The sequence below is a fragment of the Triticum dicoccoides genome, chromosome 5A (genome assembly GCF_002162155.2).
Source record: "Triticum dicoccoides isolate Atlit2015 ecotype Zavitan chromosome 5A, WEW_v2.0, whole genome shotgun sequence".
Lineage (NCBI taxonomy): Eukaryota > Viridiplantae > Streptophyta > Magnoliopsida > Poales > Poaceae > Triticum > Triticum dicoccoides.
The window spans coordinates 419,444,979-419,460,708 of NC_041388.1; the positions used below are offsets into that span (position 1 = coordinate 419,444,979).

General features: G+C 50.1%; 1 non-coding gene and 1 pseudogene across 1 annotated transcript; both read left to right on the forward strand.

Annotated features, from left to right (window-relative positions):
* The first annotated feature begins 7,798 nt into the window (after window positions 1-7,798).
* Window positions 7,799-14,401, forward strand: LOC119301964 (annotated as a pseudogene).
* TRNAI-AAU lies at window positions 12,952-13,025 on the forward strand. The gene has a single exon. It is a non-coding gene; the product is annotated as a tRNA-Ile (tRNA).
* Window positions 14,402-15,730: the final 1,329 nt, after the last annotated feature.

Here is a 15,730-nt window from a genome sequence, read left to right on the forward strand (position 1 = left end):
CTCCACGATCTGATCGTAGGAACTTTATCTTTCGGTCACGTTGATTCTCCACCTCATTCTGAAATTCCTTGAACTTTTCAAAGGTCTCAGACTTGTGTTTCATTAAGTGTGTACCCATATCTACTTAAGTCATCAGTGAGAGTGAGAACATAACGATATCCTCCGCGAGCCTCAACGCTCATTGGACCGCACACATCGGTATGTATGATTTCCAACAAGTTGGTTGCTCGCTCCATTGTTCCGGAGAACGGAGTCTTGGTCATTTTTCCCATGAGGCATGGTTCGCATGTGTCAAATGATTCATAATCAAGAGACTCTAAAAGTCCATCTGCATGGAGCTTCTTCATGCGCTTCACACCAATGTGACCAAGGCGGCAGTGCCACAAGTATGTGGGACTATCGTTATCAACTTTACATCTTTTGGCATCTACACTATGAACATGTGTAATATTACGCTCGAGATTCATTAAGAATAAACCATTGACCATCGGAGCATGACCATAAAACATATCTCTCATATAAGTCGAACAACCATTATTCTCAGACTTAAATGAGTAGCCATCTCGTATTAAACGAGATCCAGATACAATGTTCATGCTCAAACTTGGCACTAAATAACAATTATTAAGGTTCAAAACTAATCCCGTAGGTAAATGTAGAGGCAGCGTGCCGACGGCGATCACATCGACTCTGGAACCATTCCCGACGCGCATCGTCACCTCGTCCTTCGCCAGTCTCCGTTTATTCCGCAGCTCCTGCTGTGAGTTACAAATATGAGCAACGGCACCGGTATCAAATACCCAGGAGTTACTACGAGTACTGGTAAGGTACACATCAATTACATGTATATCAAATATACCTTTGGTGTTGCCGGCCTTCTTATCCGCTAAGTATTTGGGGCAGTTCCGCTTCCAGCGACCCTTCCCCTTGCAATAAAAGCACTCAGTCTCAGGCTTGGGTCCATTCTTTGACTTCTTCTCGGCAACTGGCTTACCGGGCGCGGCAACCTCCTTGCCATCCTTCTTGAAGTTCTTCTTACCCTTGCCCTTCTTGAACTTAGTGGTCTTATTGACCATCAACACTTGATGTTCTTTCTTGATTTCAGCCTCTGCTGACTTCAGCATCGAGAACACTTCAGGAATGGTTTTTTTCATCCCCTGCATGTTGTAGTTCATCACAAAGCTCTTGTAGCTTGGTGGGAGCGACTGGAGGATTCTGTCAATGACCGCCTCATCTGGGAGGTTAATGTTCAGCTGGGTCATACGGTTGTGCAACCCAGACATCTTGAGTATGTGCTCACTGACAGAACTATTTTCCTCCATCTTACAACTATAGAACTTGTCGGAGATATCATATCTCTCGACCCGGGCGTGAGCTTGAAAAACTAGTTTCAGCTCTTCGAACATCTCATATGCTCCGTGATGCTCAAAACACTTTTGGAGCCCCGGTTCTAAGCTGTAAAGCATGCCGCACTGAACGAGGGAGTAATCATCAGCACGAGACTGCCAAGCATTCATAATGTCTTGGTTCTCTGGGACGGGAGCGTCACCTAGCGGTCCTTCTAGGACATATTGTTTCCTGGCAGCTATGAGGATGATCCTCAGGTTCCGGACCCAGTCCGTATAGTTGCTGCCATCATCTTTCAGCTTGGTTTCTCTAGGAACGCGTTGAAGTTCATGTTGACATGAGCGTTGGCCATTTGATCTACAAGACATATTTGCAAAGATTTTAGACTAAGTTCATGATAATTAAGTTCTAATCAAATTATGAACTCCCACTTAGATTAGACATCCCTCTAGTCATCTAAGTGTTACACGATCCGAGTCGACTAGCCCGTGTCCGATCATCACGTGAGACGGACTAGTCATCGTCGGTGAACATCTTCATGTTGATCGTATCTTCCATACGACTCGTGTTCGACCTTTCGGTCTCTGTGTTCCGAGGCCATGTCTGCACATGCTAGGCTCGTCAAGTTAACCCTAAGTGTTTTCACTGTGTAAAACTGTCTTACACCCGTTGTATGTGAATGTAAGAATCCATCACACCCGATCATCACGTGGTGCTTAGAAGCGACGAACTGTAGCAACGGTGCACAGTTAGGGGAGAACACTTCTTGAAATTTTGTAAGGGATCATCTTATTTACTACCGTCGTCCTAAGTAAACAAGATGCATAAAACATAATAAACATCACATGCAATTATATAAAGTAGTGACATGATATGGCCAATATCATATAGCTCCTTTGATCTCCATCTTCGGGGCTCCATGATCATCTTGTCACCGGCTTGACACCATGATCTCCATCATCATGATCTCCATCATCGTGTCTTCATGAAGTTGTCACGCCAACGACTACTTCTATTCTATGACTAACGCGTTTAGCAATAAAGTAAAGTAAGTTACATGGCGTTCTTCAATGACACGCAGGTCATACAAAAATAAAGACAACTCCTATGGCTCCTGCCGGTTGTCATACTCATCGACATGCAAGTCGTGAATCCTATTACAAGAACATGATCTCATACATCACAATTCATCATTCATCACAACTTCTGGCCATATCACATCACATGATCAATCGCTGCAAAAACAAGTTAGACGTCCTCTAATTGTTGTTGCATCTTTTACGTGGCTGCAATTGGGTTCTAGCAAGAACATTTTCTTACCACTACTGATCATCGGGAAAGGAAACATAATAACGCTGAGAGTCCTCATCGAATTCTCACTTGAGCTCGTAATCGTCACCTGGAGCGGAATCACCTGGACCTGCATCTGGAGTTATAGTATCTGTGAGCCATAGGGACTCAGCAATCTCGCACCCTCGCGATCAAGACTATTTAAGCTTATAGGTATGGCAAGGTAAAATATGAGTGGAGCTGCAACAAGCGACTAGCAAGTATGGTGGCTAACTTATTCGCAAAAGAGAGCGAGAAGAGGAGGCAAAGCACGAGCGAGAATCTAGAGGAACAACCTGCGCAAGCATTACTCCAACACCGTGTCCACTTCCCGGACTCCGCTGAGAAGAGGCCATCACGGCAACACACTCAGTTGATTTTAATTAGTTAAGGTTCAAGTTACCTACAACCGGACATTAACAAATTCCCATCTGCCCATAACCGCGGGCACGACTTTCGAAAGTTCAATCCCTGTAGGGGAGTCCCAACTTAGCCCATGACAAGCTCTCATGGTCAACGAAGGAATAGACCTCCTCCCAAGACGTTCTGATCAGACTCGGTATCTCGGTAACTCAAGACACTTCGACAGGTTAAAACAAGACCAGCAACACCGCCCGAATGCGCCGACAAATCCCGATAGGAGCTGCACATATCTCTGTCTCAGGGCACACTCAGATGAGCAAGACGTCGGGTAGGCCAGCCCAGAGTTGCCCCTGGTAGCCCCAGACATCGCTCGGTTGGACCAACACTCAGAGGAGCGCTGGCCCGGGGGGTTAAAATAAGATGACCCTTGAGTCTGCAGAACCCAAGGGAAAGAAAAGGGGTAGGTGGCAACTGGAAAGACCAATGTTGGGCATTGTGTTGGGGAACGTTGCAGAAAATTAAAATTTTTCCTACGGTTTCACCAAGATCCATCTATGAGTTCATCTAAGCAACGAGTCAAGGGAGAGAGTTTGCATCTACATACCACTCGTAGATCACGAGCGGAAGCTTGCCAAGGGGATGGTGATGATGGAGTCGTACTCGAACGTGATTCGGATCACCGATGTCCTAGTGCTGAACGGACAGCACCTCCGCGTTCAACACACGTACGGGACGGGAGACGTCTCCTCCGTCTTGATCCAGCAAGGAGGAAGGAGAGGTTGAGGAAGGCAGCTCCAACGGCAGCACGACGGCATGGTGCAGCTGATGCGGCAGTATTCCGACAGGGCTTCGCCAAGCACGTACGGAGGAGGAGAGGTGTTGGGGAGGGGAGGGGCTGCGCCTTGGCTTGTGTTGTATTGCAGCCCTCCCCTCACCCCTCTATATATAGGGGAAAGGGCAAGGGGGGCCGGCCCTCTAGGGAAAACCCTAGGGGGGGCGGCGGCCAAGGGGTGGGGGGCTTGCCCCCCAAGCAAGGGGGGTGCGCCCCCTTTAGGGTTTCCCCCCCAACCCTAGGCGCATGGGCCCAGGGGGGGCGCCAAGCCCACAAGGGGCTGGCTACTATCCCCACGCAGCCCAAGTGGCCCCCCGGGAGGGGTGGCCCCTCCCGGCGGACCCCCGGAACCCTTCCGGTGGTCCCGGTACAATAACGGTATGACCCCGAAACTTTCCGGTGCCCGTTTAACAACTTCCCATATATAAAACTTTACCTACGGACCATTCCGGAACTCCTCGTGACGTCCGGGATCTCATCCGGGACTCCGAAAAACATTCGGTAGTCACATACTAGTCTTCCTAACAACCCTAGCGTCACCGAACCTTAAGTGTGTAGACCCTACGGGCTCGGGAGACATGCAGACATGACCGAGACCACTCTCGGGCAATAACCAACAGCGGGGTCTGGATACCCATGTTGGCTCCCACATGCTCCTCGATGATTTCATCGGTTGAACCACGATGTCGAGGATTCAATCAAACCCTGTATACAATTCCCTTTGTCAATCGGTACGTTACTTGCCCGAGACTCGATCGTCGGTATCCCAATACCTTGTTCAGTCTCATTACCGGCAAGTCACTTTACTCGTACCGTAATGCATGATCCCGTGGCCAACACCTTGGTCACCTTGAGCTCATTATGATGATGCATTACCGAGTGGGCCCAGAGATACCTCTCCGTCATACGGAGTGACAAATCCCAGTCTCGATCTGCATAAAACAATAGATACTTTCGGAGATACCTGTAGTGCACCTTTATAGTCACCCAGTTACATTGTGACGTTTGATACACCCAAAGCACTCCTACGGTATCCAGGAGTTACACGCTCTCATGGTCAAAGGAAGAGATACTTGACATTGGCAAAGCTCTAGCAAACGAACTACACGATCTTTGTGCTATGCTTAGGATTGGGTCTTGTCCATCACATCATTCTCCTAATGATGTGATCCCGTTATCAAGGACATCTCCATAGCCAGGAAACCATGACTATCTGTTGATCACAACGAGCTAGTCAACTAGAGGCTCACTAGGGACATATTGTGGTCTATGTATTCACACGTGTATTACGATTTCCGGATAATACAGTTATAGCATGAATAAAAGACTATTATCATGAACAAAGAAATATAATAATAACACTTTTATTATTGCCTCTAGGGCATATTTCCAACACATTGCTGGAAAAGCTTTAAACAAGGCGAAATATCAAGGGGTTCCCATTATAACCCAACCGCGTAAGGAACGCAAATCCGGGAACATAACACCGATATGACGGAAACTAGGGCGGCAAGAGTGGAACAAAACACTAGGCGAGAGGCCGAGCCTTCCACCCTTTACTAAGTATATAGATGCATTAAGATAACATAGCAATATAATGATATCCCAACAAATAAATAAAAGATGTTCCAATGAGGAACGGCCTCCAATCTTCACCTGCAACTAGCAACGCTATAAGAGGGGTTGAGCAAAGCGGTAACATCGCCAATCAACGGTTTGCTAGGACAAGGTGGGTTAGGGGTTTGACATGGCAATTGGGAGGCTGACAAGCAAATGGTAGGCATCGTAGCATTGGCATAGCAAAGAGCGAGCAAACTAGCATAGCAAAGATAGTAGTGATTTCGAGGGTATGATCATCTTGCCTGCACAGTTGTCAGAGTTGACTGGATCCTCACAAGCAAACTCAACGGGCTCCTTGATAGCGAACTCGTCTCCCGGCTCTACCCAAACAAGACAAACAAGCAACAAGGATACAATCAACCACGTGCAAGGATCAAGCGATACGATGCAATGATGATATGCTATGCGGGATGCGATGCGGGATGCAAAATGCAAGATATGACAGGAAATGCATGAACCTGGCCTCAACTTGGAATTCCAAGGGTGCCACTGAAAAGATGAGATGAAATCGCTTGAAAACGATATAAAGATCATCGGAATCGGAGTTACGGTTTGGAAATGGCAAGCGTTTTAAGAATGACACCGGTCTGCGATTTACAGCAAGTAGGCATCTAAATGCAATGAAATGAACATGCTACAGCCACCAAACATGACAACAAAATACATGGCAGGGATGCACACAAGATGCTTAACAAAAGACTAGCACTGAGCCACGGCCAATTCATCCATTATGAGGTTCAAACAAGCATGGCAAAAACGCAAATGCAAAACAGATTTCAGACTTAGTGAAATCAACACTAGTCTGAAATTTCAGATCACGAAGCCCTCTTCGGAGCAGCAAAACAACATGATACAAGACCTGATTAAGACAAGTAAGAACATGGCATGGAGCTACTCAACAAGATTAACAAAAGACCTAAAGTGACCTGAGGCCAAAAGGGTTCACAAAATATACTAACGGGCACACGAACATAGCAAAAATATAATCAGTTTTCAGACTTAGTGAAAACTGAGACATGCTGAAATATAACTCACGAAGGCATGCAAATGAGCTCGATGCACTCACTACGGTGCAAGTCATGGTAAGACAAGCATACATCCATCAAGAAGGCACAAAATTCTAGCTATACATGGCAAGAACAATGACATAGCATGCACGGATCAACTACAATAGCATCGGCAAAATCGCAAACGAGTTGATGATCTGCCCAGATTCACAACGAAGCAAAAGTAGAGCTCGATTGACTCAAGCTAGGGTGTTCCATAATTGCAAACAAAGACATGGATGAAAAGAGCAACACATGATTAACAAAACTCCTTTACTGATCATACTCAAAAGAGGCACGGATCACTAGGAATCACTAACAAATCTCATATCAAATATTAGTATTATTAATTATTCTTTTGTCATTCCCTTATTTATTATGAGCCATCAATGAAATATTTATTTCATTTCTTATTTGAACGAGATGAAGATTACAGAATCAATATAATTAATTAACCACATTACTAGTATATCTTTACTTATCGATATACATCAATTATGTATTCATTTCCTTACTGTTTTGTATCCATTGGTGAAGACGCAACCATCATGAAGACCACCAACTCCCGTTAATAGTAAAAATAATATTATTTGTTTCATTTATTTCCTTATTAATCAGCACGTAGGAGTATTATTTTCATCCTTATTTGTGCACGACGAAAAGTCGGAATTAACCCTATGCGGTCACTTTTTCTGTTTTTTCACCATTTAGGGTCGGCATGAACCCATTATCAGGAACCAAGGTCTAGGGATACACGAACTACTCTCCTCTGTTTTGGTTCCCTGCGTGTCACCACATGATGTACGCTCGAACCGAAATGCGCTCTCTATATTATGAAGAAAACGCCATTTTCCAAACAAACTCTGAGCAAACGCAACAACAACCCATAGGTGGCCGGTGGAACGTTACTGCAGAACATAAATAGCAGCAGCATCCAAAAATCTCTCCAAATGGATATGCAGTATTCAAGAGTTGGCATCTATCCATGCCACGAGCCGAGCACATCACTCGCTCATCATCGCCATATCTTGAGTTAAAACCTGCCAAAAAGGCTTCCGTATGCCACCACAGCCGAGGGAGGGTGCTGCGGAAATAATAACTGAACCGAAAGGCACGCCGCTGCTCCTGGCCAAAAGGCCCTTTTGGCGCACACAAAAGCTCCCACACTTTCAGTTACAGAGAGAAGAGAGAGGACAAAACTCGCCCCCACGCCGCTACAAAAAACCAACAGTGCCCAGGCACATTCCTTCCCAAGTACCCATTGCCTCGCAGCGCCCCAAGAACCGACCCCGGCCCCGAATCCATCCCCAATCCCCTCTCGACAACAACAATCATCCAGTACTCAGTGCACCGTCGGAAAAGGAGATGCGCGGCAGCATGCGTTCCTCCGTGAAGAAGAGGAGCCCCCGTGCTCCTCCTCCTCTTGCTCCGGTGCTCCTGCTGGTCTGCGGCCTCGCGCTGCTGCAGCGCCCGGCCTCTGCCGAGATAAAGGCGAGTGGAGCGGCCGGTGGCTGGCTGCTAGCTCTTGGCCCTCTTCTTCTTGGTTCGCTTCTCCTCGTGTTTTACTCCGGCTGGTGGTAAAGGTTTGCCGATTTGCTGCAGTCGTATGTTGTGTACCTCGGATGCCACTCGCATGGCAGAGAGGGCGCGGCGCTCGCCTCCAACCAGGAACGCGCCAAGAACTCCCACTACCAGTTCTTGGGCTCCGTCCTGGGAAGGTAAGTGAGTCGAATCCAAGCACCCTCCAGCCGATCACTGCAAACTTGTAGATTAACATCTGGAGGCAATCCATGCAGCGAGGAGAAGGCGCAGGACGCCATCTTCTACTCCTACACCAGGTACATCAATGGCTTCGCCGCCACGCTGGAGGAGGAAGACGCAATGCAGATCTCAAGTGCGTTCTCAACTCTTCATCGTCTTATTCTTCGCTTGTCTTCTTCCTGCACTACTGGATAATTTATATTTCCATCTACACGGAGCTTGCATGTGGGTTTTGCTGGGTGTGGGATTCTGTTTTCGATGGGTTCTTGGTATTAAGCCGTGTGTTTACGCTGCGCGTGCAGAGCACCCGAGCGTCGTCTCTGTTTTCCCCAACAGAGGGCATAAGCTGCACACCACCCGGTCATGGGAGTTCCTCGGGATGGAGAAGGACGGCCGGGTGAGGCCCGACTCCATCTGGGCCAAGGCAAGGTACGGCGACGGCGTCATCATCGGCAACCTAGACACCGGTACGTACATGATCTCTTCGCCGTGTTTCACAAATTATTACTCGCCGAGTCAGCCGGTGCTGATCATTTTGGGCCCAAGAACTTGAAAAATGCCACCCGGTGGTGAGATTCACTCCATTTCTTGACGTCAGTACAGTAGTAAATGGCCATCCCTCTCAGCAGTATAGAGTAGAGTAGACACTGTAAATGGATCAGACCAAAACAGCGGTCCAGTTTCTGGCACGGCTCGACCCGACCCGTGTAGGTGTAGCGTATAGGCACCAGGCAGGCAGCCGGTGCCTGCGCTCTGTGCAGCGGGTGTGTGCGGTGCGGTGCACGCAGAGCGCGCAGGCGCAGCCGCTGCCTGCGACTGCATTGCAATCGGAATCGAGAATCTGACCCAGACGCACAGCGGTTTCGGCTTTTGGCCTCCCGTGTTCCTGGTGGATGGATGGCAGGCTCGCCGCTGAGGAACGATTTATCACGGCCCTGCGCTTGCCTTGAGCCGGTTTTTTATGAGCCGTTGGGACTCGGAACTACCACGGCCGTAGTTCAAAGGCCGCTTGGGTCCCAGCAGTGCAGGTGTCAGAAAATCTCATTGGTGCCACTGGTATTTTTACGATCTCCTTGGAGGCAAATGTTTCATCTTGTTTTTCTCGAGAAAATGTTATCTCGTTCTTCAAGTGAAAATGGTGCTAACAGGGTTGCAACCGCCCGATGAAGTACCTAGGCCTCCTTTGGTTTATATGATAGAAAAATCATACGAATAGGAAAGATATAGAAAATGAGATGACATGTATATAAAATCCTATAAATAGGAATAGAAAAGAAGAAACTCTTTGATTTACATCATACAATTTTTTTTATTGAATTTAGGCTAATGTTTATTTTCCTATAAAATGTGAAGGATAGGAAGAAGAATTCCTTCACAGGAATAGGAATCTATTCCTACAAACCAAAGGGTTCTAAAGAAATTTTCCCTATACAAATTCTATCCTATGAGATTACTACAAAATTCCTACACACCAAAAGAAAAGAGGCCCTAGTCTGTTACTGTGAGTGAGGGACAGGGCAGCGTTCAAAGCGAGCATCACAAGTCCACTCCTCCACGCGGGGCTGCTGCTGCTTGGCGCGCTTGCACAGGTCGGGCGAGGGCGACAGGCCCGGCGTCGTCGACAGGGAATCCGGGACGCCGAGTCAAATCCCTCCTCATCCACGGCCCCCGGCTCCGGCGACCACGCTACTCCTGCTACTATACCACGCAGCGCGGGGCCACCGCCCGGCATGCACGCACGCACGCATGCATGTGACTGAAACTAACTTATGTTTACACCGGTTCATGCATGCAGGGGTGTGGCCGGAGGCCGGCAGCTTCAGCGACGACGGCATGGGCCCGGTGCCGGCGCGGTGGCGGGGCGTCTGCCACGACCAGTCCTCCTCCGACGACGCCCAGGTCCGCTGCAACAGGTCCGTCCGTGCGCGCGTTTCCCTCCTCCTCCCCTCCGTTTCTCCTTTGCTTGCACTCTAGAGTAAGTATACCGTCTGCACTGCAGCTAGCGGCTGCTCACGCCGCACGGGCACACGGCCCTCCGTGCCTCCATGCGTCGCCTCGGGCGCGGCGGTTCAAGCTCTGTAGTACGTGCGTTATCCCGACGTGGTTTGGTTTTTGTCCGGGCGTTGGTTGGTTCGTGTTGTTTAGCGTTTCGCCAACGTGGGCTTGACTTGACCACTGTCGCTGTGCAATGTACAGGGCTTTGTAGAGCGTAAACTAACTATTACCCCACCTACTGGCTGTCTTCTTTAGTGACAAGAGGTCGACTGCGGTTCGAGAGACATGTCTTGACCTAACTAAGATTTGTCCCATAAGTTCAGGCAAGTGCCTATGGGCTATGGTTATTTTAAGCAACGATCTCGACATGCCGTGCCCTAGGACTTGGAGCCAGGCTAGTAGTATACACTTGTGCCTCTCTTCTGATTCTGAATAATAGGCTTAAACTGAAGTAGAGTTGTGCTGGCCTAATCAGGCTACGAACGGGCAGTGCATCAGTGGTAAATGCTCATGCTAACAAGGTGCAAGTTTCAGACACATGGTATTGGCATTGCACTATTGCCGGTGTGCCGCCATGCTAACAAGGTGCGAAATGGAAAATAAACTAAAACAAAAAACCTCTAGCACTGCACTGTACTAGCGCACTAGCATGCTTGCCTCTGCACAACCGTGCCTCTCCTGCCCTCCTTTCCGCTCAGCATCTGCCCCTACCAGTAGTCCACCAGTCCACGCCGCGACTCATGCATGTGAGCGAGCGTAGGCAGGGGGCAGAGCTCGCATCCTCAACAGATCGATGGCACCTTTCCGCTGTTGGCTGCCAGGGTCAGTGTGGTGGCGCCACAGATTGCAGCCATGATTCAGCTTCAAAATTAGAGCCCGACTCAACTGCATGCATCCCGGCCTACCAGAGAGATTTCCTCCGTCTCTCTGCCATGCGCTTTCCCATGATTACATGTTGCCCCGGGCATCGTGCTTGTCCCTACGCATCCCCTGTTTGCATCCAGCTCGATCGGCCTGCTTCAGGTACCGTATCGATCCACGAGCAGCTGATGAGCAAGCCGCTAGGCACCACGCTCTTCGTTCAGACCTCCGAAAAGCTCCAAAAGGGCGCCCTGGTCCACGCACAGCGCAAGCTTGGCTTCGCTCTCCACCCTTTCTGCGTCGGGGTCCATGCATGGCTCCTGCGCGAGCTTACCATGTGATGTGCGATCATCTGCCCGCTCGCTCGACAACCTATAATGCAGCGTGCCTGATGAAACGCAGTCGCGGGGGGAAACATGCCAAGAGCGCGTCTTGTCCGCATGCACGCACGCTAGGACCATCCTCATCACACCGAGGAAATTCCTCCTTCAAATCACCCGTTGGCTGCTGCTCCTCCAAGCAAGATTCTCCTGGAAACATCATGGTGTTGCTGATAGTTAGTACACAATTATTAGCTTAACCTTTCAAGCGGCTCATCATGGCGTCTCATGCACGGCGTTGACGTGAACTGTGGCTGTGCATCGTGAATGTGATTGTGATGAGCGCGCGCGCCGCATGCAGGAAGCTGATCGGCGCGCGGTACTTCAACAAGGGGTACGCGGCGACGGTGGGGCGGGCGGGCGCGGGCGCGAGCCCGAGCCCGGCCAGCACGCGGGACAGCGACGGCCACGGCACGCACACGCTGTCCACCGCCGCGGGCCGCTTCGTGCCGGGCGCCAACCTGTTCGGCTACGGCAACGGCACGGCCAAGGGCGGCGCCCCCGGCGCGCGCGTCGCGGCGTACAAGGTGTGCTGGCGCCCCGTCAACGGCAGCGAGTGCTTCGACGCCGACATCATCGCCGCCTTCGACGCCGCCATCCACGACGGCGTGGACGTCCTCTCCGTCTCCCTCGGCGGCGCGCCCACGGAGTACTTCAGGGACGGCGTCGCCATCGGGTCGTTCCACGCCGTCAGGAACGGCGTCACCGTGGTCTCCTCGGCGGGGAACTCCGGGCCCGGGGCCGGCACGGTGTCGAACACCGCGCCGTGGCTCGTCACCGTCGGGGCCAGCACCATGGACCGCGAGTTCCCGGCGTACCTGGTCCTCGGCAACAAGAAGCAGATCAAAGTATGTTGCTTCTGCCCGAGTTATCTTCAGTCGAGTCTGCTATGTGTCCATCTCTCCCGTGGTAATGTAACACTTTATCTTTTGCTCAGGGACAGAGCCTGTCGCCGGTGCCCCTGCCTGCCAACAAGCATTACCGGCTGATCAGCTCTGTAGAAGCCAAGGCAGAAGATGCAACAGTGGCCCAAGCGTAAGAAAACACGATCGAATTGCTGCTGAAATTTACTTGCAATGATTTGTCAGAGATGAAGCTGTAACCATGTTATGTTGTCATTGCAGGCAATTGTGCATCGAGGGGTCGCTGGACAAGAAGAAGGTTAGGGGGAAGATCGTGGTGTGCATGCGAGGGAAGAACGCGCGGGTGGAGAAAGGCGAGGCGGTGCATCGAGCCGGCGGGGCTGGGCTGGTGCTGGCGAACGACGAGGCCACCGGGAACGAGATGATCGCCGACGCGCACGTGCTCCCGGCCACCCACATCACCTACTCTGACGGAGTCGAGCTGCTCGCCTACTTGAATTCAACCAGGTATGATCTCAGATATGTTATAATTGTTTCGACGTCACTACCAACAGGGCCTATTAGCTCAGCTGGTTAGAGCGTCGTGCTAATAACGCGAAGGTCACAGGTTCGAGACCTGTATGGGCCAATCCTATTTTTTTCCCTGATGAACATAAAAAATGTCGTGCAGGTTCGCGTCGGGCTACATTACCCTGCCAAACACCGCGCTGGAGACGAAGCCGGCGCCGTTCATGGCCGCCTTCTCCTCTCAGGGCCCAAACACGGTCACTCCCCAGATCCTCAAGGTCCGTCCGGCTTTTCTCTCACAAACTCGCTCGTGCCTTAATAATCGTCTAGTAACATCACAACCATGCTGAGCATCTTACCATATGTGTCGCAGCCCGACATCACCGCGCCGGGGGTGAGCATCCTGGCGGCGTTCACCGGCCTGGCCGGCCCGACCGGCCTCACCTTCGACAGCCGCCGCGTCCTCTTCAACTCCGAGTCCGGCACCTCCATGTCCTGCCCGCACGTCGCCGGCATCGCCGGCCTCCTCAAGGCCCTCCACCCCGACTGGAGCCCCGCCGCCATCAAGTCCGCCATCATGACCACCGGTACAAATTAACGTGACATTTCAGACCAATCTCTTGCTGCTGCCGCGCGCTGACAAAAAGAGTTGTCGTCGTTTTGGCCTTGTGCAGCCAGGGTGCAGGACAACACGCGGAGGCCGATGAGCAACTCGTCGTTCCTGCGCGCCACGCCCTTCGCCTAGGGCGCCGGCCACGTGCAGCCCAACCGCGCCGCCGACCCGGGCCTCGTCTACGACACCAACGCCACGGACTACCTCCACTTCCTCTGCGCGCTGGGCTACAACTCCACCGTGATCGGCACGTTCATGGGCGGCCCGCGCGCCTGCCCGGCGACGCCGCGGAGGCCGGAGGACCTCAACTACCCGTCCGTCACGGTGCCCCACATGTCCGCCTCCGGCGAGCCGCGCACCGTCACGAGGCGGGTGCGGAACGTGGGCGCGGCGCCGGCGGCGTACGACGTGCGGGTCCGCGCGCCGCGCGGCGTGTCCGTGACCGTGCGCCCGAGCCGGCTGGAGTTCGCCGCGGCCGGGGAGGAGAAGGAGTTCGCCGTGACGTTCAGGGCCAGGGCGGGGCGTTTCTTGCCCGGCGAGTACGTGTTCGGGCAGATCGTGTGGTCGGACGGCGCCGGGCGCCGCCGCCACCGCGTCAGGAGCCCCGTCGTCGTCAGGGTCGCCGGCCGTAGGACGGGAAAAAACCAGTGTCCCCGTCGCCTGACGAGTTTCCTTCGTTAGGATCCGTTTGGTTATTCTATTAGCAAACGATGCACTGAACAAAGAAGTTCGGTCCGTCGACAAGAAAGGTGTCAATATGTGGCAGTACTAGACTGTTCTTTGAGCGGTTAATGAAGTTGGATTTGGATGTACTTCATCACAGAGGAAAAAAACGTTGGAAGTACTTCTCTATCTCTACTCAACAAACTTAAGATTGGGCGTCATCTCTACTATCTCTATTATACCTACACTAAAACAAATCTCTACTATGCCTTGTAAATTAGAGTCGGTGATGGTGGTGATAAATTCACTCCTCACTTCACACATATCTCTCCCGTCTATCTACAAAATGCATGATGCATCAGACCCGACGTGTTTGGTAGACTGCAGCAACTGGGCCAGGCTGCAAGAGGAGAACGAGCTAGGAAGGCCTGGGTGCTTGGACTGGCACTTAGTGGTTGTTTGGATAGAAGAGATTAGCAATGAGATTATAGAAAAGGACTGGGCTAACGTCCATATGTATGGACTATAAGCGATAGATCCGCACGATTCATCTATGGTAGCTTAGACTGCTGTTACTGAGTGTTGATTTCATTGTTAATACAAAAACAAACACATTCAGTCCAATCTTTTCCCTAATGGCTGCATAGATGCATATAGGACAAAACTGCTGCTGTCATCGAAGATTTCATCAAATTTAAAATTTTAAAATGTTTTGTAGGTCAAACCGTCGCTCACATTGAAAAATTGTTTTCACATAAAAGATTCGTCACGATGAGACCTTCAAAACTAGATCCAATACCACATGTTGATATGTTTCGACGACTTTTTTTCGGATAAAAAGTTACCAGGCATGTGAGACATAAGTTATGACAACTGCACACATAAGTTACCAAGTTGTTTTCATAGTAACTACTAGGTATGAAATTAAAGATGGTCTTCCAACTTTTCTTTCCACGTACACATGCATATATGCACTAGACGACAAAACTATGATGTCATTCTAAATTCTTCCCATTTCGACTTTTCAAAATCTTTTATAGCTCAAACCGTCACTTTGATAAAAAAAATCACATAAAAGATAAGATCTTCGAAACTAGATCCCACGTTGGTATGTTCCAACGACTTTTTCCAGATAAAAAATTACCACGCATGTGCAACACAAGTTACCATGCCAGTTGAGCATAAGTTATCGTGTTGTTTACACATAACTTACCGGGGCATAAAAAATGATTTCTTCTACATTCTCCACACAAGCACATTCGTGCTCTAGGAAAGGAAAATGCTAATGTCAGGGAGGATCTCACCGAAACTTAAAAAGAAAAAATGTTTTGTAACTCAAACAGTCGCTCCGATACAAAAATCATTTTCACATAAAAAATTCATTGCAATGAGATCTTCAAAACTAGATCTCATGTTGGTATGTTTCGACAACTTCTTTCGGTCAAATAGTTATCAAGCCTGGGTTAACTAAGTTATCAACTCTCTTGTGTGTGTATGACTATGTTATTCACACACGAGTTACCGAAGGGTGTTTTTCAACAAGCCCCCCC